The sequence below is a fragment of the Schistocerca serialis genome, chromosome 5 (genome assembly GCF_023864345.2).
Source record: "Schistocerca serialis cubense isolate TAMUIC-IGC-003099 chromosome 5, iqSchSeri2.2, whole genome shotgun sequence".
NCBI classification, from domain to species: domain Eukaryota; kingdom Metazoa; phylum Arthropoda; class Insecta; order Orthoptera; family Acrididae; genus Schistocerca; species Schistocerca serialis.
In genome coordinates, this window is record NC_064642.1 from 588355084 (window position 1) to 588377588 (window position 22505).

A 22505-nucleotide genomic window follows, 5' to 3' on the forward strand; every position below is an offset into this window, starting at 1 on the left:
ATTACATCCGGAATCACCTGTTCAGCTTAGTATTTCGGATTTTTAATCGTCACGATGTAGTACGTCAAAGAACGAATAGATGCCACTGTTAATTTGTAGTTCACCGGAGAACCAATAGCAGATGTTGTTTGATTTTTAACTCAGTGACAGATGTATTTTCGGAAGATTACGTCAGTCACAAAATTAAGCTCCGCAACGCCGAAATTTTACCGTTAAAAATGCAAACTAACAGCTAATGTACTTGGCCCAATCTGTACGGATTTACTGATTTCACGTCATGTATTAAAAACTTAATGACACTGCTTTGCTTCTTTTGAAAGGGTTCATTTATATCCTTTGTTATGAAAAAGAAAAGAATTCGCTAAGTTCGCTTTGTCATTTTAGTGCCTGCTCACAACGTTTTGATTTCTTTTTTTTTTTTTTTTACAAATAAAAAAGCGTAGAACACATTTGAGTCTTTCTGAAACCACCAGAAAGACAGAGAACTATATGGTTTCAACAATCCAATGAAGGTCGTTAGATGAAACTTGCTGCGGCTCGAGAACATCATGCTTTGACTCGCTCTTCGGAAACCTCTTCCAAAAGCGAGAAGCGACGTAATTCTGTTCGAGAACGTCATGCATTGTCTCGCTCCTCAGAATACTTAGCTCAAAGAGGATGAAAGTTACTTGCCTCCAGGGTAACATCATAGAAGCGTAAATTTTGTTAGCAAATGACGCAGGCTAGCGAACTTTTGTACCCCAGATCCCGCTTACTCCTTAAAATTTACTATTTCGCTTTAGACGTGTACAATTCCTGGTGAGTTTACGTTATGCCATGACCATAAACAAAGTACAAGGCCAGACACCGCATGTTGCGGAAGTGGACCATAGTGTCTGTTGCTTTCCGTATGGCCATTTCTCGTGGCTCTCTACCGTGTTAGGGAAGCAGACAAGCTCTTCGTCCCCGTCTTCAATCATACTACTTCAGTCTATGTATACAAAGAAGTTTTATAGGTGAAAAATAAATTCCACGCGTAGGACGTTTCGGACAACGCCGGGTTTCTCAGCTAGCAGATAAAATAAAATGTATAAGTATCATTTGCAGATGACAAGCCGCAAGTTTATATTAACCTAACGAAAGTTGCAGGATATCGATGTGACACATACAGAGGGCGATAGCATCGCGTACACAAGGTATAATAGGGGAGTTCATTGGTGGAGCTGTCATTTCTCCGCCGGCCGATATGGCCGAGCGGTTCTAGGCGCTTCAGTCTGGAACCGCGCGACCGCTACGATCGTAGGTTCTAATCCTGCCTCGGGCATGGATGTGTGTGATGTCCTTCGGTTAGTTAGGTTTAAGTTGTTCAAAGCTCTAGGGGACTGATGACCTCAGATGTTAAGTCCCGTAGTGCTCAGAGCCATTTTTTGTCATTTCTCCTCAGATGATCCTTTGTGAAAAGAGGTCCGACGTAATTATGACCTCATTACTGAAATTAACAGACTTGGTAGTTTCAGCTAGCCGCAAGGAACATTCCTTTTCGCAGATCGTTAGGGAATTCAATATTCAGAGGTCCACATTGTCAAAATTGAGCCGAGAACACGAAATATCAGGCATTACCGCTGACCACGGACAACACAATGGCCGATGGCCTTCATTTAACAATTGAGGGCAGTAGCGTTTGTGTAGAGTTGTCAGTGTTCAAAATGGTTCAAATGGCTCTGAGCACTATGGGACTCAACTGCTGTGGTTTTCAGTCCCCTAGAACTTAGAACTACTTAAACCTAACTAACCTAAGGACATCACACACATCCATGCCCGAGGCAGGATTCGAACCTGCGACCGTAGCAGTCTCACGGTTCCGGACTGCGCGCCTAGAACCGCGAGACCACAGCGGCCAGCTAGTGTAACAGACGCCCACCATTACGTGATATAACCGCAGAAATCAATGTGGAACGTACGACGAAAGTATCTGTTAGGACAGTGCAGCGGAATTTAGCATTAATGGGCTATGGCAGTACACAGCCGACGCAACTGTCTTTGCTAACTGCAGGACATCGCCTGCAGCACCTCTCCTGCGTCGAGAACATAATGATTAGATCCTAGATGACTGGAAAACCGTTCGCAGCTGGTGGTCGTGCGGTAGCGTTCTCGCTTCCCGCGCCCGGGTTCGATTCCAGGCGGGGTCAGGGATTTTCTCTGCCTCGTGATGACTGGGTGTTGTGTGATGTCCTTAGGTTAGTTAGGTTTAAGTAGTTCTAAGTTCTAGGGGACTGATGACCATAGATGTTAAGTCCCATAGTGCTCAGAGCCATTTGAACCATTTGAACTGGAAAACCGTGGCCTGGACAGATGAGTCATTATCAGCTTGCACAGTGCCTTGTTGACGTCTTGGGCTTCGTGGGGTCTGCATCAAAATCGAATTCTACCATCAGCTCTTACCAATTGAAATCAGGACCCACCTATCCAGGCTACGGTTTTCCAGCCACAAGCCCAGGAGAGGTGCTACTTTCGCTGTATTGTCCTAACGGATACGCTCGTCAGACGTCCCACATTGTCTTCTGTTCGCCCTGACAACTCTACCAAATATCGCTCTATAAGGGTGTGCGCTGCGATTACGTGGAATAGGCTGGGTCCTTTGGTCCAACCGAACCGATTATTGGCTGGAAATCGTTATAGGAGACTGTTTGCAGCCGTTCATGGACTCCACGTCACCGGGCCACAGTTGATCACGACTGCTTTGAAGAACGTGCGGAACAGTTCGAAAGAATGATTTGGCCACCCAGATCGCCATACAGGAATCTTATCGAACATTTATGGGACATAATCGAGAGGTCTGTACTTGCACAAACTCCTGCGCCGGCACCGTTCTCACCAATATGGTACGCTATACAGGTAACATGGCCCAATCTTTCTGCAGGGGACTTCCATTGACTTGTTGAGTCCTCGCCACGTTGAGCTGCTGCACTACACATGGAAAAAGGAGTTCCAAGACGATATTAGGAGGTATCCCATGACTTTTTTCATCGCAGTATATAACGCAGGAATGTGCTTAACTGTTTCCCGGAATTCCTCGACAAAATACAAGGAGTAACCCATGAGGAAACTTTTCAGTTTAGACTTGAAAGTGCTTGGATTTCTAATAAGATTTTTAATGCTCGTGGTGGCTTAATGAAAATGGATGCAGCAGACTACTCGACGGAGGAGGTATGATCCAAATGACGATTGCATTTCTGCCTAACATTAACTGACCGAAAGCTGCTGATGCTTGGGAACAAAACTCATACTGTTAACAACTAACGACATTAAAGAAACAATATGTTTAAAGGCCAGTGTCAAAATTCCCAACCTCATGAACAGGTGTTGACAAAAAGTTCACGATGTTACACCACATATTGCTCGAATTGCCAGTTTCTGGTCCAAAGTACGTTTTGCGAACGGGGAGAGTTACCCCCAGTCGGCCGCGGTGGTCGTGCGGTTCTAGGCGCTGCAGTCCGGAACCGCGGGACTGCTACGGTCGCAGGTTCGAATCCTGCCTCGGGCATGGATGTGTGTAATATCCTTAGGTTAGTTAGGTTTAAGTAGTTCTAAGTTCTAGGTGACTGATGACCTAAGATGTTAAGTCCCATAGTGCTCAGAGCCATTTGAGCCAAGAGTTACCCCTGAATATAACACCATATGTCATGACGACGAAAGGAGGCTAGTTTCCACGTTGGTTCAACACTTACTTTAGACACTGGTCTAATGAGAAATGTAGCAGCATTAAGTTTTTGTGCAAGGTGGAGAACGTGGGCCTTCGATGACGGCTTACCAACTACCTGAAAATCTCGGAGAATTGATTGTTCAGACTCAGTAATCATATGCCCATTCCGCTTAATCAGAACGTCAGTTTTAATTGAATTCTGTGTCAGAAACTGTAAGAGTTGAGTTCTATCATCTAGCATCAGTTTACTTTCTACGAGCCGTGAACTTACGTCTTGAGCTGCACTGTTTGATACATCGTTATTGTTGCACACAACGTCCTTCACTACCAAACTAGTGTCATCAGCGGACACGAATATTTTAGAATCATCTGTCAATAGAAAGCCTTGTATAAGAAACAGAAGTGGAATGGTTCCACCACTGACTGCTGGGGCACCGTACCCCCCCCCCCCCCCCACACACTTGACAGTGCCCAGTTAGATTCCACATCACAGCCATTCTCAATACTATGAAGAATTTCCTTTTGTTGTCTGTACTTAAAGTAAGAGGGGGCTCATTTTTGAGCTACTCTCCTTATTCCATAATGGTCCAACTGTAATATTTCTGGTTTTGCATCCATCATATTCAGCTCTTCTTCAAGCAGTTGAGGAGGCACCAGCAGCTAGATGTTGTGTGAGGTACCGATGACAGGTGATTTTTTCGGTACGGGTATCGTGAGAAAGACCGCCGAAATTGTGGTCCTCGTCTGCGATTGGCTGCTACGTTCGGAAGTAGCGAACCAAGACAAAAAATTTTTATTATTAACATTAGAAATACTAAACAGTGAATTTACTTGAATTTCATATAAAAGCATCTCTCAGCAGCAGGCTATCATTACATCATTTATAAAGTGTTAATTACCGGCAGAATAATAAACAACTGTTGAACAAAAGGTCAGACGAAGCACTTGGGAGATTTTCGCATCGCCCCTAACTTGGATGGCGCGCGAAGTGGTTCGGCTGTAAGATCAGAGCTGGTTCGGCAGTCTCGGAAGACAGACATGTTGTCTGCCTCGGCCGGTGTCGGTTAAGGACTTAATTAGCGGTCTCTTGTTATTTCGGGCTGTAAGGACAACAATTTGACGGTAACTACACAAATAGGCAGTTCATAATTTTGTCTATTTTTTGTGAAAGGATGAAGAATGGAAATTATTTGTGATTCATAAAGCGGAATATAATTGTGCTGTTTCTCATGTTCTTCTGATAAAAAGCGATTGGCATCCCGTATAAAAAAACAAACTGAAAATTTTATTACTCATACAGTATCAGTTCCTCGCTAAGAAGTAATTAGAGACGCAAGATGATGGATGCACGACCTACATCATGTTTTCTGTGCAGGGAACTACAACTACAGAAGACTGCAGGATGGTAAACCTTAATTGGAACTTACGCATTGCAATAAGGGTGGTGGAAGCAAAGAGGCGACTCGCGTATCTTGCAATCTTAGTACAAATGAGATCAGTGACACGTCATCTGTGGTAAGACAGAGGAGGTTCGAAGGAGAGAAATTTCCGATGGAAGGCTCAAAAATGGTTCAAATGGCTCTGAGCACTATGGGACTTAACATCTGAGGTCATCAGTCCCCTATAACGTAGAACTACTTAAACCTAACTAACCTAAGGACATCACACACATCCATGCCAGAAGCAGGATTCGAACGTGCGACCGTAGCGGTCGCGCGGTTCCAGACTGAAGCGCCTAGAACCTCTTGGCCAAACCGGCCGGTTCCGATGGAAGGGGTTTATCGTAGCACGCATATATCTCCCTCTGCAGTAATAGTTTGTGATCAGCAACATCAAATGCCTTAGTTAAATCAAAGAAGAAGTGTCAGTGTCACTTTGAAGTGTAGTTCAGCATCCAGTTACTTGTCCTGTAACAATGATGTATAGCTTACTTTTTGAAATGCCCTCGTGTTTGTTGGCATCTCAGCTATTTTGCACGAATGAATTATAGACCAATTATAGGCGAAGTCGCAGGAGTCGCAGAGTCACTGTTTTGATTCAGTAGTTCTACGGGCACATCGTCTGCGTTTATAATGAACGTCTCAAGAAGTGCTTCGAAATTTTCTAAAACTGAAGTGATCTTAGGTCTGCATGAGACATGCGTTGCCGAAAACATAAAAAGAGTAGGGATGGTTTCAGAAGGGTTGCGAAAAACTATCAGTGTTTTATAGCGAACTCAGAGATGGAGAGAGCCTTTACCTGAGGAGCAAAAGAAAAAAAAAATTAATGAGGTCAGGAGATACTGGCAGGATGCCAAAGCCGGTAGATGAACAAGATCTAGACACTGGCAATGTCGTTGGGTGTTGACATGAAGTCCATACAGGCTCAGCTCGAAATTATTTTTTTTTTAATTGTGAAAAAAATGAAAAATAAAACTTTCCACGGTATGTCGAATTTCGGAGACGAAAAATTGTAATACACATTTAAAAAGAACCAGTGCTCGCACTCTCGTCTATGCAGATTTCTCCCTATAGGCGGGTGTACGATTAACGTTCAATGCGGAACGTCGGTTCATATAAGGATTACTTCAGCAGCAGTTTTCAGCCGATAATCCAGGTTGCCGGTTGTCTGCCCGAAGCGCGTTCCCGACCCGTAAAGCCGTAGGAGTGTTTTCTGCTCGGCAGCTTGCGTCGAATTCCTTTGATTTAGCCGCACGCTCCAGTGTTTGCTGTTTTACGCGCAACACAGATGCGGACGAGGGAGCAGCCGATATACTGTATAGCCCGCGCCGTCAGAATTCCGTCAAGTATTTCACGCACCGTTTTACGCAAATGCCCGGCCGCTCCTCCCACCAATCAGTGCTCCCAACTTCAATCAAAGCAGGCGGCCGGCAAGGGCTTGCCGTTTCGTCTTTGATCCGCGCGATTTTCGCGTACGTAAGCAAGAGGCCGGGGCCGCCCGTGAAACCGAGCTCCGTGCATTGAAAGCCTTTCGGCCCCTTTCCACACCGGTTGCGTGAGCGGTTTAGCCGGCCCAAGGTGCGGGCAGGCAGCAAGCGCGCGCTTTGCTGAATCGGGACAACACCCGGCAACCGTTTTCAGGCGTTAGCCGGCCAAACTTCCTTGCTGCCTGACGATGCGAGTCGACGTTCATTTGCACCGTCTGGGCCGCTCGGTGTAATTCCACTGGCGATGCAAAGCTGTATGCACGGTCCCCCTCCCCAGTACCTACCAGTCCGTACCTACACAGTACGTATTCAGCGTCCATTTATAGCCGTGGGAAATGCTCTCTCGATAATCAGGCGTCAGCACCGTTTGTGTACAATGCTCACAGATGCCCTGCTCAGATGGACACCTGCCGGCAGCAAAAGCTTGTTTGTAAGTTCTTATCACTGAGCCGTAAAGTTGACCGCAGAGTAAAGCGTCGTGGTACAGTCACATTGACAAGGCTGTTCATCGACGATATTTATCCAACAGGTTTGGTTCGCCTTATACACTGAAGAGCCAAAGGAACTGGTATAGGCATGCATATTCAAATACAGAGATATGTAAACAGACAGAATACTGCGCTGCTACAAAGGCACTTTATCAAGATTTAAGTGAGTTTGAACGTGGTGACGGATCCTGCATGTCAGCAGGGGACTGTTCAAGATGGTGGAAGCTCTGTATTGTGTGGGGCGTGTGAAGTAGGAGCGATATGGGACCCCTGATACGTCTAGAAACGACTCTGACAGCCCTTAGGAATTCACACACACACATGCACACACACACACACACTCACACACACACACACACACACACACACACTGACAGGTGACACGTACGTAAGCATCCTGCCTAGTCAGCTGCATCCCTTAATGTCCATTGTGCATTTCGACGGACTTGGGCAATTTCAGCACGACAATGTGACACCCCACACGTCCATAATCGCTACAGAGTGGCTCCAGAAGCACTTTTCTGAGTTTAAACATTTCCGCTTGCCACCAGACTCTCCAGACCTGAACATTATTAAGCGTATCTGGGATGCCTTGCAGCGTGCTGTTCAGATGAGATCTCCATCCCATCGTACTCTTACGGATTTCCGGACAGCCCTGCAAGATTCATGGTGTCAATTCCCTGCAGCACTACTTCACACATTAGTCGAGTCCACGCCACGTCGTGTTGCGGCACCTCTACGTCCTCGCGGGGAGGCCCTACACGATGTTAAGCAGGTGTACCAGTTTTTTTGGCTCTTCAGTGTATTTAGACATGAGCCAAATCCCATCCACGTGAAAAGGGTACGTAGCAGGGAAAGTCAAGTTCGTGTTTGTGGGCTGAAAGCTACTCACGAGCACTTTGTCATTGAATGTAATCGCTAGGCGCTGTAAACTAAAGTTCGCCGCGTCTGTATGTGAATCCTTGCCTTTTTTTCGGAATTTGCCCATTGAGCCAGCTAATCATAAGAAATGTCATGTTACAATTGGAGTTGACAATCATGCGGTACACATTATTTAAGTGCATAGGATTAATAAAGGACTGGTTCGATATAAAGTAAGATATACAATCAGAGTATACGAAAACGAGGGAACAAGATACACACTGGGAAGACACTATAACAATCCTATAATTAATACAATAAGAAATGATAAACTGCCGTTGTTTCACATATGAGATACTTCAAATTCAGTCCACATAAATGACGATACACATTTTAAATTAACAAAGAATGTTCTTGGTGTGTCCTGTGAGAACAGTTTACAAGAACTAGAGTTGTGTTTTATACACCCAGGTTATATTTACCCTCTTCAGACTCATACAGATGGGTAAATATGGAAATGAGCTTATGGCATCGTTGGCAGGGAGGCCCCTATTCGGGAAAGTTCGGCCACCAAGTGCAAGTCTTGTTTCATTCGACGCCATATTGGGCCAAATGCAAGCCGGTGAAGAGGATGAAATGATGATGAGGACAACACAACACCCAGTCCCCGCGAATGGAACTATATCTTGATATAGGCACTGTTGACAAAATCACACAACAGCTTATACGTTGCAACATCGTTGGATCTGCTTGGGAACAGATGACCAAGAGCAAAAAGACTAGAAGCAAGGACGTTTATGTGGTGCGTGTTCCGAGTACACTGTGTAAACATGTGGTTCGATACTTCTTCCTCTCCGTAAACACTTAAAGGGGTGGCGCTTATGTTGAGCCGTTACGGCTTGTTGAACTTCCAGTGATTAAATTTTCAGCCGTGCTATAATTGTCGTGGAACTCCTTGAAGTCGTCTTATTACACTATGGTACTCTTATATTGGTGGGGTGAACTCGTGCATAGTGATTACCTTTGATTTTAGATACCCGCGACCTTTCCTCTAGCCAGTCCGATAACAACCGATTTCTAAGCATAGGTATCATACCTGTGAGAAGGATTCTCTCACATTTAATTAGTCCATGAAGAGACGCCTGCTTTGCTATCCCGTCTACTTTTTCATTTTTACATATCCCGTAAGTGGCCTTACATCCACGCCATCACAATGTTGCGATAGTTCCTATGCACCCGAAACAGAACTTCCACAATTGCTGCAATTATGGCGTTGGTACATCTATTATCATCATTTTTAATCAGATGTACAGCAGAATTATCAGAGATGATAACTACGACTCTGGTGTGGACGTCTGTTCGAATAGTAGGGCTCCCAAAATGGCAATCAGCTCGGCTATCCTAATAGCGGAATGTGGATCCAGCTTGTGTAGGCCTTGTCGTTTGCTTCGGGGTACGCAGCAAGCATTACCAGAGCCTGAAGGCTTACCTCAGGAACTACTGTGGGGATTTTGGTAAGTTGACTGGTCAACTGGTTCGTGAGAGAGGTTTGTGTATGTCCGTATCTAAGTGTAAACTCCGTCTACAGTCCCTTGAGGGCCCATTGGCACCTACCGACTGCCATGTCATCTGCCACTAATTACGTCATCGGATGCGGTGTAGAACATACCGCTTTCCCGGCCGTTGTCAGTCTCCGTCACCTGTATCCGCTATAACTCGATCAACAGAAAAATACGCCAGTCACAGAATATTCGGTTTTTCGGTTTTCATCCCCCAGCCTTCTTTACTTCACGACAGACAGATGTCGCTATATTCTGAGATTCAAAAGGCGCTACAAGCCCTCTAAAACGAGAGAAGAAAAATGCGCTGATGGCAAAGTGCAGTATGTGCAATAGCCATGCACTTGCGAAGCTAGCTGCGTTCCAGTGCAGATACAAAAGCCGGTATATTCACCGCAGCTCATAAGGCTACCGTCTTGTCGATGAGTTTGCAGATACAAAATCAGCTACATTTCCCATGCTTCTGCAGTGAGCTCTTGTCTCGGGGAATAAAAATTAATGTTTATGCTGCAGTCAGCATGGGAAGTGCAGCGAGCGAAGACGATGTTTTTCTTCACTCTCTGAAGGAAACGACTTCTGAGGTTCTCATTTGCTTTCTGCGGAGCCTGCCAGTAAATGCGCATGACAATGCAGGCGTTCTGCTCTTCTGTTACTAATACTCTTTATCTGATTTTATTTTATTGATATATGTTGAGTGATAGAATGGAAAGCGAGTTGCTAGAAGTAGAATAACCTTCAGTAAGTCACAAGAAGAAGAAATGAGTATCGCAAAGGTTGCAATCAAATTGCTTCAACACTACATCACAGACCACGGAACCCTGCTTTAGGGGATCTTTCAACAATAGGGTCTACGTTTAAATCGTGACCGTTGTGGCGGTCAGAATAAAAATAAAGGAGTGTTGGGAATGTTATCTCGCTGTCTGATTTTTGAAGCTCCTAAAATATTAAAAGTGATGAGAAGATTTTCCCCGTTACGGGACACTCATTCATTCCATCAAAAAGAATTTTCGGTAAACTGGATGGAGATTCCAGGCACAGGGATATGATTAAGAGCCCTGAGGAGTACAAAGATCTGATAGAAAGGCATGTTGCAGCAATCCACTTGGAACAAAGCAGTACAGTCAAATTCTGGTAACCCTACTATGATGGTGTCTTCAAACAACCAGGACAATAGTATTTAAAATTCTACACGTAATTTTGTAATTAAAGCGGGAAGCAAATTAAGTGAGAATGGCATTTTAATTAAGAGTTAAGCAAGTTGTAATCTTTCTCCAATTTTATTCAATTTATATATAAATAACTTTATTAAAAAGTAGTGTGACGGGATAACAAAGAGCAAAGGAACAGAACTCGACAAGGACCATTACATAAAAACATTAATGTATGCCGGCGACGAGACAATAACAGCCAATTCAGAAGAAGAACTGCAATGACATATTTTTAAATTAAGTAACATTGTCCAAAATTATAATTTCAAAATGTGTGTAGACAATACAATAGTAATGGCATGCCGAGGGAAACAACATGTGCGCTCAAAATCTACGAGCAAGTAGTTCATTAAACTGCCTGGATATTCCTTTTGTTTATTATAAAGATACAAATATAAAACAGCAACATTTCAGTATAAAATTTCTAAAACCAAAATCGCCTAAATGTTTATTTATTTGTAACAACCAGTTTCGACAGACTTTGCTGTCATCTTCAGGCTTTTAAAATTTTTTTTGTATAAAACGTGTTCATTTGGAGTAGGAACTTCCCGCCAAGTTATCATGTTGGTGGATAAAATACAGCACATTGTTCAAAGGTCTGTCATAAATAAAACATTTACAATTGAAAAGCACCTTGTACACATGGCGGTGTCCTTACATGTAACGGTAATATGGACAGAGGCATGTGCACAAGCTGCTTTTCGATTGTAAATGTTTTATTTATGACAAACCTTCGTATAAGGTGCTGTATTTTATGGCAACCCGGCATGAGGTTCCTACTCAAAATGAACACATTTTATAAGAAAATTTTTTGGAGATCTGAAGATGAAAGCAAAACCAGTTATTGTGAATAAAGAAATATTTATGTGTTCTTGGCTTTAGTAAGTTTTTACTAAGTGGAACACATCTCTCAACGTGAGGAAATTCAGTTTCAAGGTATCTTTGGAACAAAAAATAAATAAATAAAAAATACACAAATTTAAAATTAAAGAAATGCAACTGAAATTCTAAAAAAGCTCTAGCGGTTCCACTGCTAGTTTAGGGATCTGAGGTTTGAACAGCAAGCAAGGAAAACATAAATCGAATAGTGGCGTTAGAAGTGAAACTTCTCAAGTCAGTTAATGGATGTAAGCTAGAAGACGGAATATGAAACGAAGATATTAGAAATGAGCTCAAAATATTTGCAGGAACAGATGAAAATCCACAGATTTAAACAGAAATTGAAGAAACACGTAGACAGAATGCAACAAGATAGATACCCCAAAATTTTTGCAGTATACTGTATGTATACCCAAAGGCGAAGTCGAAGTAGCGCAGTAGCGCGGCCCGGGAAGCGTTGGACATAAAAATGATGTTAAAGGCACACGGAATTAAGTCAAAAAATCTATACAAAATGGAGTGGGCAAAGAAAAAGTAAAGGTCACAGGGATTAAGAAAACAAGCCTTGGGTGACAGATGAAATCTTACTGATTGATGCTGAGGCCGGAAAAGGTTCCTCTAACTTAATCCGTGATAATGATGATGAGTAATGATGATTACGTTGTTAACTGTTCCATGTTTACAGAACACTTTATACCCCGGGCAGCCACAGCTGTAGGAATACTTCTTGATCAATGAAGAACAACAGCAGCCGTTAAATTATCCTGTGAAACAAATGGTTTCGCATTCTCAGGTATACAACTAAGCAGAAAAATTAGGAGTGGGGAAGTAAAATAAACAATATTATCTTCACCCCAAGTTAAAAAAGGATGTAGTAAATAAGGGGTAACAGTAGTCACAATCACTTCACATAAAATCCAGACCAGGTTTATGTGGACGACCGACCAGAAGAAGAAGGTCAAATTGACTATATCCTCGTAAACATGCGCTTCAGGAATTCCAGAAGTGTGAGGACATATTCTACCGCCAATATCAACTAAGATCACATCCTTTTACTAGCCACAGTCAGCATTAAAATGCAAAACTGACTCACAGTGCAACGAAGCAGTCAAATGGGGATCAATAAATTCGAAAAAAGGTACTGAGGAACGAAATTCAAAGGGGTATTCTGTTCAAAATTAAATTTTCCAGTCAAACATGCAAATAATATTAAAGACTCATGAAATGAAGTGATATCTGTACAAAATGAAGTGGGTAAAGAAAAAGTAAAAGTGAGAGACAGTAGGAAAAGAAGCCTTGGGTGATAGACGAAACCGTATTGATTGATCGCAGAAAATTCTTCAAAAGTAAACACCTTGTAATGTCAGGTGTCTCCCTGTTTCCCTATAGCATATTAATTTTTTTACTTTGTTTTATACCTTGTTATCATTGCTATAAAAAGTATTTTTTTTCTTTGAGTCATCAGTGTTCTGACTGGTTTGATGCGGCTTGCCACGAATTCGTCTCCTGCGCCAACCCTTCCCTCAAATCGAAATATTCGGGGACAGACTTGATTCTGGAGCCCGTGAAAAAGCCCAAACTCGGGCGCCCACGATGTGGTTGTGTCTAAGGTGCCACTATCGCGAGTCTCGTCCTATAATGGACTGTAGGCCCAACGGCCTCTACAGTGTGTGACAGTTCAGTTACTTGATTCTCCTCAACATAACAGCTATCTCTGACTTAAATGCTCATGAGTGCACTACAGCTACTGACACATTCAGTGATAAACATACCTCCTGGTCGAATATGTACCACATGTTGCCATAGATCTGACGTAACCAGTATCCTAAGGTGCTAATACCGATGCGTAGGGAGAGAGACCTTCGCTTCGGATCATGTTCGTGCGAGACGCCGGTAGCCGGAAAATCGGGCGAGTCCTGTAGCAGGCTGTTTTAACGTAACAAGCTAACAGTACTAGAGAAAAGAGATAACTGTGGTCGCATATTGAACAAGTACTTCAGGGTTAAGGGAGAATACGAGCTTGTTAGTAGAAATCAGAAAGGTGAAAGACTTCCTGAGTTCTACAATAAATATCAGTTGGCAATAGAGAATACTCCATTAAGAATCACAAGAGGAGGAGGTATACTTCGAAAAGGCCGGGAGATATGGGAAGATTTAACCTAGATTACATCATGGTCAGGCAGAGATTCCGAAATCAGATACTGGTTTGTAAGGCGTATCCAGGCGCAGATACAGACGCAGATCACAGTTTAGTAATGATGAAGAATAGCATAAACTTTAAGAAAACAGTCAGGTCGAATCAATGCGCAGAGAAGTGGGATAATGAAGCACTAAGGAATGAAATGCACTTGAAGTTCTGTGAGGCAATAGATACCGTGATAATGAATATCTCAGCAGGCAGTTCAATTGAAGAGGAATGGGCCTCTCTATAAAGGGCAGTAACAGAAGTGGGAAAGATAAACATTTGTAGAGGGAAATTAGAATCTCTTAGACGAGGATCACTTTGGCTTTAGGAAAGGTGAAGGCACCAGAGAGGCAGTTCTGACTTTGCGGTTGGTAAAGGAAGCAAGACTGTGAAAAACGAAAGACGCGTTCACAGGATTTGTCGACCTGGAGAAAGCGTTCTAAAATGTAAAATGGTGCAATATATTCGAAACTCTGAGAAAAGTAGGTGTAAGTTACAGTTAAAGATGGATAATAATGGATAATACACAATGTGTACAAGAACCAAAACTAAACAGTAAGGCCGGTCGGAGTGACCGAGCGGTTAAAGGCGATACAGTCTGGAACCGCACGACCGCTACGGTCGCAGGTTCGAATCCTGCCTCGAGCATGGATGTGTGTGATGTCCTTAGGTTAGTTAGGTTTAAGTAGTTCTAAGTTCTAGGGGACTTATGAGCACAGCAGTTGAGTCCCATAGTGCTCAGAGCCCTTTGAACAATTTTTTAAACAGTAAGACTGGAAGACAAAGAACGAAGTGCTCAGATTAAAAAGGATGTAAGACAAGGATGTAATCTTTCGCCCATATTGTTCATTCTGTACATCTAGGGAGCAGTGATGGAAATAAAAGGAAGGTTCAAGAGCGATATTAAAATTCGAGATAAAAGTATACCAGTGATAAGATTCGCTGATTCTCAGTGACAATGAAGAAGAATTACAGGATCTGTTGAATGTAACGAAGAGTCTATTGAGTACAGAATATGTATTGAGAGTAAATCGCAGACAGGGGCATTCTTGGCCAATATAAGTCTATTAGTATCAAACACAGACATTAATTCGAGGAAAAAGTTTCTAAGAATGAACGTTTGTAGCATAGGATGGTACGGTAGTGAAACATGGACTGTGGGGAAACCGGAATAGAACAGAATTGAATCATTTGAGATGTGGTGCTACAGAAGAACGTTGAAAACTAGGTGAACTGATAAGACATGGGATGAGGAGGTTCTCCACAGAATCCGAAGAAAATAATATGCGGAAAACATTGACAAGAAGATGGGATAGGATGAGAGCGCATATGTGTTAATTCGTTGGGGAATAACTTCCGTGGAAACAGAGGGACAAGAGTGTAAAAGCTGTAGAGGAAGACTGAGACTGAACCATATCCAGCAAATAATTGAGGACGTACTCATGGGTTGCAAGTGCTACTCTGAGACGAAAAGGATAACACAGGAGATGAATTCGTGGTGTGCAGCATCAAACCAAAGACTGATGACTCAAAAACAAAAAAAACAAAAAAAAATAACTTCATTCAACATGCCTCTTTACAGTAGGACGCAGCGTCCCTGTCGAAGCTACCTTCCAAGGCAACACATCTGCCGCACTTCAGATAGATCATTAGACTGTGCCAGTGCAAAAAGCACCTTTCCACTGTAACTGACTTAACTGGCCCTTATTTTGAAAGTGCTAGCGAGAGGCCACAGAGTCTAAGTCAACCACATAAAGCCAAATAAGACGCTCTGTGGGAGGCCAAAAGCTGAAAATAGCAGGCTAAAAACTATTTAAGGTGTTGCTACCCCTGCGGAAGGCCAAACCGATAAAATGCTTATGTAGCACTGTCACTGGAAAGCAAAACGCAGATAAACTTAACTGTAACAATGAATACATCTGATTGGTTTGACCTTTCCTAAGTGCTGCTTGAAGCCTCCCACAGGCCGTCTTATTTGGCTTCAGCTGTTTAAGTTTAGACTTGGTGCCCTTTCGACGGTACCTTCAGGACAAGAGTGATGTACGTACGTCAGATCAACTTGAAGTACTTTTTGCGCGAGTACATTTGGATATTCCATGTCATCAGATCCCATGTACGGCAGATGTGTTGCCTTGGAAGTCAGCTTGGACAGGAACGCTGCGTCCTACTATTTATTGGTATGGTCAATGGAGAGCGTTTATGTGACCCCAGCTACCTCTTTTCTCTAGTAATGTTGGCTTGTTTTGCTCTTGCTGTTTAGAGATATTGTTTAATTTTAACTTACAAGTATAGGTGAATTTGGGGCTGAGTCTCTGAAACCTGGTAGTGTAGAGACTTCAACCAATAAATAACTGTACGTCTGCAGCAGGTATAAGTTTGTAGGCTTTCACAGCGTATGTCGTTTTGAACAATATACTTTTGTGTATTGGGCCGCGTCCTTGTAAGCGACAAAAACAACTAAACTGCCGCCGTTTCGACCGACTTTCTGTGCTCCTATTCAGTGCGGTTCACTTTATCTAAAACTGTAGCGGATGTTTTAAACATAAACGTTTCACATCACAGTTGTGAATGTCCCAGCAGAAAGAGAAGAATTAAATTAAATTTATTGTTAATTTTTAATAGATTTTTCACAATAAGTATTGATATTTATTTCAAGCAGGAGTGATGATGCGTATGCCGTTGAGCTCTCTAAACCACCAACCACCACTATCATCATCATATAGCCAGCAGGCGAGAGATTTTAATGCCACGTATACCTCGCTAAGCCAACACATTCTGTCCGTATATGAAGGCGTCGATCACGTTCCATTACAAATTCAGTTCAGTGACGGAGCTGCCTATCATATTATCCAAAAAGACCGCTGCGTACTGCGCGTCTCGTCAATTCAGGCCCAAGGTCCTTTAGTGTGGATTTGGCAGGGAGCAGAAATGACTCATACTGTCCACCCACCACGCGCCTGTGCTCATCGTTAAGATACCAAGGCTGGCTCTTATCTAGGGTCACGTCCAGGTATACGGCGCTCTGTTCCAGTATGCGGTTCCGGCCAAGATAGTGGCTGAGGAAGCACGGTGGGCGGTGGGAGTGCTGGTGGGAGAGGGGAGTTGCCTGGAGAAGGGGACGGTGAGCGGTTCAGACCGTGAGCGGTTCTGGAACCAGTGACGTAAACAGACGACACTTCTTAGCTGTGCTTTTCGGACCAGAAACGATTTTGGGGTGCACTCAATGAGCGGCGGCGCTATGCGAATTGGACGCTCACATCTCACCACTGCGCTGTATCGTTTGTGACAAAAACTGAGGAAATGCCCTGGACTGGGGTTAACCAATTGACAGCTTCAAATAATGTCATCGTAGCTAAAAAGGTGCGCCTCTGGACGAACAGCTACAACCTAAAAATCTATTGCAAGACAGTTTATGGGAAAGTGGAAATTCTAAAGGTTTTGGTGTTCAGCTTCGTTCGCGATAAGCTTTCTGAAAAAACCCATTGAAGACGTAAATAGTTCACAAAGTAATCACTTCTCTTTGTTATTCTGAGACAGGCGAGTCAAAGATAAACGAGCAAAACGTTTTCAAATGAGCACAACATAGTGTGGTTTAAGTAGTTCAAATGGCTCTGAGCACTATGGGACATCTGAGGTCATCAGTCCCCTAGAACTTAGAACTACTTAAACCTAACTAACCTAAGGACATCACACACATCCATGCCAGAGGCAGGATTCGAACCTGCGACCGTAGCAGCAGCGTGGTTCCGGACGGAAGCGCCTAGAACCGCTCGGCTCACACTCATGATCCACTTTCCTTTAGAGCAGCAACTGTGTTTACAGAAAAATGTTGAGCAGTCGTACTAGAAAACGTTAGATATACCAGTTACCTTCTTCCACAGGAAATCAAATTAGTTGACCGGTGCTTGTTTTGTTCTTTATGTGAATATGAGTTACGTGAAGTACACTCGAGGCACAAGGGTCGGCGGGCGCTCGCTAGGCAAATACACCGTTGGCACTTGCCCTGCGCTACCTACGTTAAATCAACAAACTACTGCCACGCAGATAAGAGCGACAGAGGGAGCACAGTAGTATCACCCATCTCTCCCTCTTTTATTGGATGACAAAACATATGGATACACGGCTTGCTTACTTACAAAACATTTTAGCGACCGATGCTAGTAGTACCGATCCGTTGACAGTAGACCTGTTAAAGGGAAGCGGAATTAGGTTGGTCAGTTCTCATTTCACAGTGCTCTGTTTTTCCTCACGGTTACGATATTACTTTTACCATAATTCTCTTGAGAATGCGCTGGGCATACATACAGGCATGTGCACAGCACTACTAAACGGATCGCAATTAGTGATTGTCAAATTAGTTTGCACACTTATTTCTACCGTATTAGTGTGGTTCTCAGAAGAAAAAACCAAATTTGTATAATTTCTGCAGAGCACTGCAAAAATTGAATTCCAGTCTTGATTCAAAGCTGATCTTGGTTCTGCATGCTTTAATATCAGCATGGCTCGGGAATCAAGTGATATTAACGATTTTCTTACTTACGTCTCGGCTATACGTGTTGCTTGCAAAACCGTGCTGACTAATGGAACCATATTTAACGGAGATTCGATGTAAGATGAGTTTTATATAGCATTTGTACTCGGACGAAAGTAACAGTAGGACGACTAATATGTTTCAAGTAGAAAACATGGCAGAACTCTACTATGAGTTCACTAACTACGGAGTAATTTCTAGTGATGCAAACAACTTCGCTGTATAGTATGTTGGCGGGCATATATCGGCTGGTTGTAATTAAAGTGTGTCTTACCCTCTGATGTCCAAGGTGGGCTGTAATTATCGTACGGTAACGAAACGTATTACATGTTATAATTCGCGGGATCGATTACGTTGAAAAGAATTAGTTCCAATTTTGGCCACCAGGTACAAATCTGTCGCTGTGAATGCAAGAAAGACGAGTATAAAAGTTTCCATATGTAATGCATTAGGAACAGGACATGGACAAAAAAACGTCAGGCAAGTGAGAAAGGCATAATTTAGATTTTATTATTAACCGGCTCTAACACAATTTGTTTCTAAGTGAGCACCGGAGACATCGGCGAGATGCTGCATCGTAAACCGACGAGATCAACAGTTGGTCGCAGCAGTTCCGGAGAAGACTGAGCAACGTGTTCCTGGATACTGGCCTTCAGATCAGTTACCGACCGAACGTATCCCTGGTAAAAGCGTTCTCTTAAAAACTGAAGCGCCAGTGAAACTGGCACAGGCATGCGTATTCAAATAAAGAGATATGTAAACAAGCAGAATACGGCGCTGTGCCCGACAACCCCTGTATAAGACAACAAGTGTCTGGCGCAGTTGTTACATCGGTTACTTCTACCACAATGGCAGGTTATCAAGATTGAAGTCAGTTCGAACGTGGTGTTACAGTTGACGCACAAGAGATGTGACGCAGCATCTCCGAGGTAGCGATTAAGTGGGGATTTTCCCGTACGACCATTTGGCGAGATTACCGTGAATATCAGGAAGCCTGTAAAACATCAAATTTCCGACATCGCTGAGGCCGGAAAAAGATCCTGCAAGTGCAGAACCAACGATGATTGAAGAGAATCGTTCAACGTGAAAGAAGTGCAACCCTTCTGTAAATTGCTGCAGATTTCAGTGCTGGGCTATCAACAAATGATAGCGGGTGAACCATGCAACGAAATATCATCGATACGGGCTTTCGGATCCATAGACTCCGCACGTCGGCAGGGGGCTGTTCGAGCTGATGGAGGCTCTGTAATGGTGTGGGGTGTGTGCAGTTGGAGTGATATGGGACCCTGGTACGTCTCGATATGACTTTCACAGGTGACACGTACGTAAGCATCCTGTCTGATCACCTGCATCCATTCATGTCCATTGTGCATTCCGACGGATTTGGGCAATCCCAGCAGGACAATGCGACACCCCACACTTCCATAATTGCTACAGAGTTACTCCAGGAACATTCTTCTGAGTTTAAACACTTCTGTTGGCCCCCAGACTCCTCAGAAACGATCGTTATTCAGCATATCTGGGACGCCTTGCAACGTGGTGTTCAGAAGAGATCTCCATTCCCTCGTACTCTAACGGATTTACGGACAGCCCTGCAGGATTCATGGTGTCAGTTGCTTCCAGCATTACTTCAGGGATAGTCGAGTCCATTACACGTCATGTTGTGGCACTTCTGCGTGTTCGCGGGGAGCCTGTACGATATTAGAAAGGTGTACCAGTTTCTTTGGCTCTTCGGTATATATCCCCAGAGTTGAAGGTCACATGGATTCAGCTGAGGTGATGTGGCAGGCCAAACATCTGGAAAAACTCTGGAGATAATATTTGTGGAAGGTTGCGTTAAACAGATCTTTCACTGCCCGATCTTGAAACAATGGTTTCCACATAGTTACGGGTCACAAGGAGGATTCATATGCTGTATAAGGAGGTCTCGATAAGGTGCACACGTCTCGGTACACCTGACAGGCCCTCTGGTTGTATTTTCTTCAGAGAGGAACGGACAGTGAATAAAGTGCTCGTGAATCCACACCAGACACATGTGGTGCGGCTCTTCGTGCACAACACGCGGCTTTAATGAGCCGCAAATTCGGAAGTTCTGTGTATTTACTGCATGCTGTACTGTTAAATGTGCCTTATTATTCCACAGAATATTGTTCGGTCACATGTCATCAACTTTGATCCTTGCCAGAAATTCAGAGCATTGCTGCGGTTCGTGAGGTTCAGAAGCTCGAACGTCTGGATCTTGTACGGGTACCAGTGTAAAATAAACCGCTAGACTCCCCGTACTGTTGACCAAAGGATGGACAAACTCTCAGCTGGCCGTTGTGGCCGAGCGGTTCTAGGCGCTTCAGTCTGGAATCGCGCGACCGCTACGGTCGCTGGTTCGAAACCTGCCTCGGGCATGGATGTGTGTGATGTCCTTAGGTTAGTTAAAGTAGTTGTACGTTCTAGGGGACTGATGACCTCAGATGTTAAGTCCCATAGTGCTCAGAGCCATTTGAACCATTTTTGACATTTCTCGTGACACTTTACGAGCACTAGCACTACCTGGGTCACGTGCTGCATGGTCAGTTACAGCATCAGCAGCCCCATCAATAACTTTCACCGGAATAGAACGCCTTTCTCTTACAGGTGCGACACCAAGCTCACACGTGATTTCGAATTTTATTATCATCATCCTTAAAACATTTAATGACATCAGGCCTCTACTCAGACCTTTCAGTAGATAGTCTCTCAATGCAGCACTGTGACTGCTGGTGTTCACATAAAACAGTTCGCTAACAGCGCACGGTCTCCTCGATGGCAATACTGTTGACTCACGTTATGGCTTTTCAAATGACAGCGTGGATCTCGTAACGGCATACAAGCAATGTGCAGCGCCAGATTTGCATCTGGTGACCACAACTGGAACTTAATTGTTTTCCAGCGTAAATTGATTCCGCTGCAGCCTTAGTATATCTACGAAGCTTCGCTGTCATACGACAATTACAGCCCACCCTGGACCTCCGTGAGTAGATGCACTTTAATTATAACTACCTGGTATATGGAGGGTGGGAGGAAGCATAGGGAGATGCGTAACAGCAGAAGTTCGCCTGCTAATTGCATTGTTTACTTTCCATAGTGCACTCTGCAGGGAGAGATCAAGGAGGGATGTGCCATTACACCTGTTAGCTTAGCAGTGTGCAAGTACTTCGGGTACCGCTCAGCTATTCTTAACGGTGGAATGTTTACGTTTACCAGGTAGTTCTCAGGCAAGTCGGCGCATGCGCAAAGGCCGCATTGGCGGGGAGAGCACGTGGGAGAACCGGTGTGTGGGTTGGCGCCAAGTACTCACTTGCGTTCCCTCGGACGGCGACAGCGGCGGCGGCTGCGGCTGCGGCGGACGTCATGGATGAGGTTACGTTCGCAGCGCGCACGAAGCACTCCCGCGATCGCCTGCCATGTCGACGAGGCACTGCCTGCAGCTCCCACACACTCGCACGCCGCACGCAACACGCACAAGGGCAACGCAGCCGTGGGCCGGCGCCACGCCGCTAGCGCCCCTACCGGGAACGGGCGCAGACGCCACGCGCCCGAGTGCTAGAGTCTCCAGCTGGCAGACGCACGCGGTGACAGAATGTAGCAGTCCGAGAGCGCACACAGAATATGAGTTACGAGTGGCAGCTCACAGTTGTTGTTCTGCGAATGCTGAAATACACTATTGGCCATTAAAATTGCTACACCACGAAGATGACGTGCTACAGACGCGAAATTTAATTGACAGGAAGAAGATGCTGTGACATGCAAATGATTAGCTTTTCAGAGCATTTACACAAGGTTGGCGCCGGTTGCGACACGTACAACGTACTGACGTGAGGCAACTTTCCAACCGATTTCTCGTACACAAACAGCAGTTGACGGGCGTTGCCTGTGAAACGTTGCTGTGATGCCTCGTGTAAGGAGGAGAAATGCGTACCATCACGTTTCCGACTTTAATAAAGGTCCGATTGTAGCCTATTGCGATTGCGGTTTATCGTATCGCGACATTGCTGCTCGCGTTGGTCGAGATCCAATGGCTGTTAGCAGAATATGGAATCGGTGGATTCAGGAGCGTAATCGGAACGCCGTGCTGGGTCCCGACGGCCTCGTATCACTAGCAGTCGAGATGACAGGCATCTTATCCACATGGCTGTAACGGATCGTGCAGCCA

The 22505-nt window shown here is 44.2% G+C and overlaps 1 protein-coding gene across 1 annotated transcript in view; it reads right to left on the reverse strand.

Moving 5' to 3' along the window:
• LOC126481384 (uncharacterized) overlaps nucleotides 1-21790 on the reverse strand; it is a 416720-nt gene extending 394930 nt beyond the window's left edge. Inside the window, exon 1 of the mRNA XM_050105099.1 lies at nucleotides 21651-21790. The gene's annotated coding sequence lies outside the window, so the exon portion shown is untranslated. The remainder of the gene's footprint in view (nucleotides 1-21650) is intronic.
• Nucleotides 21791-22505: the final 715 nt, after the last annotated feature.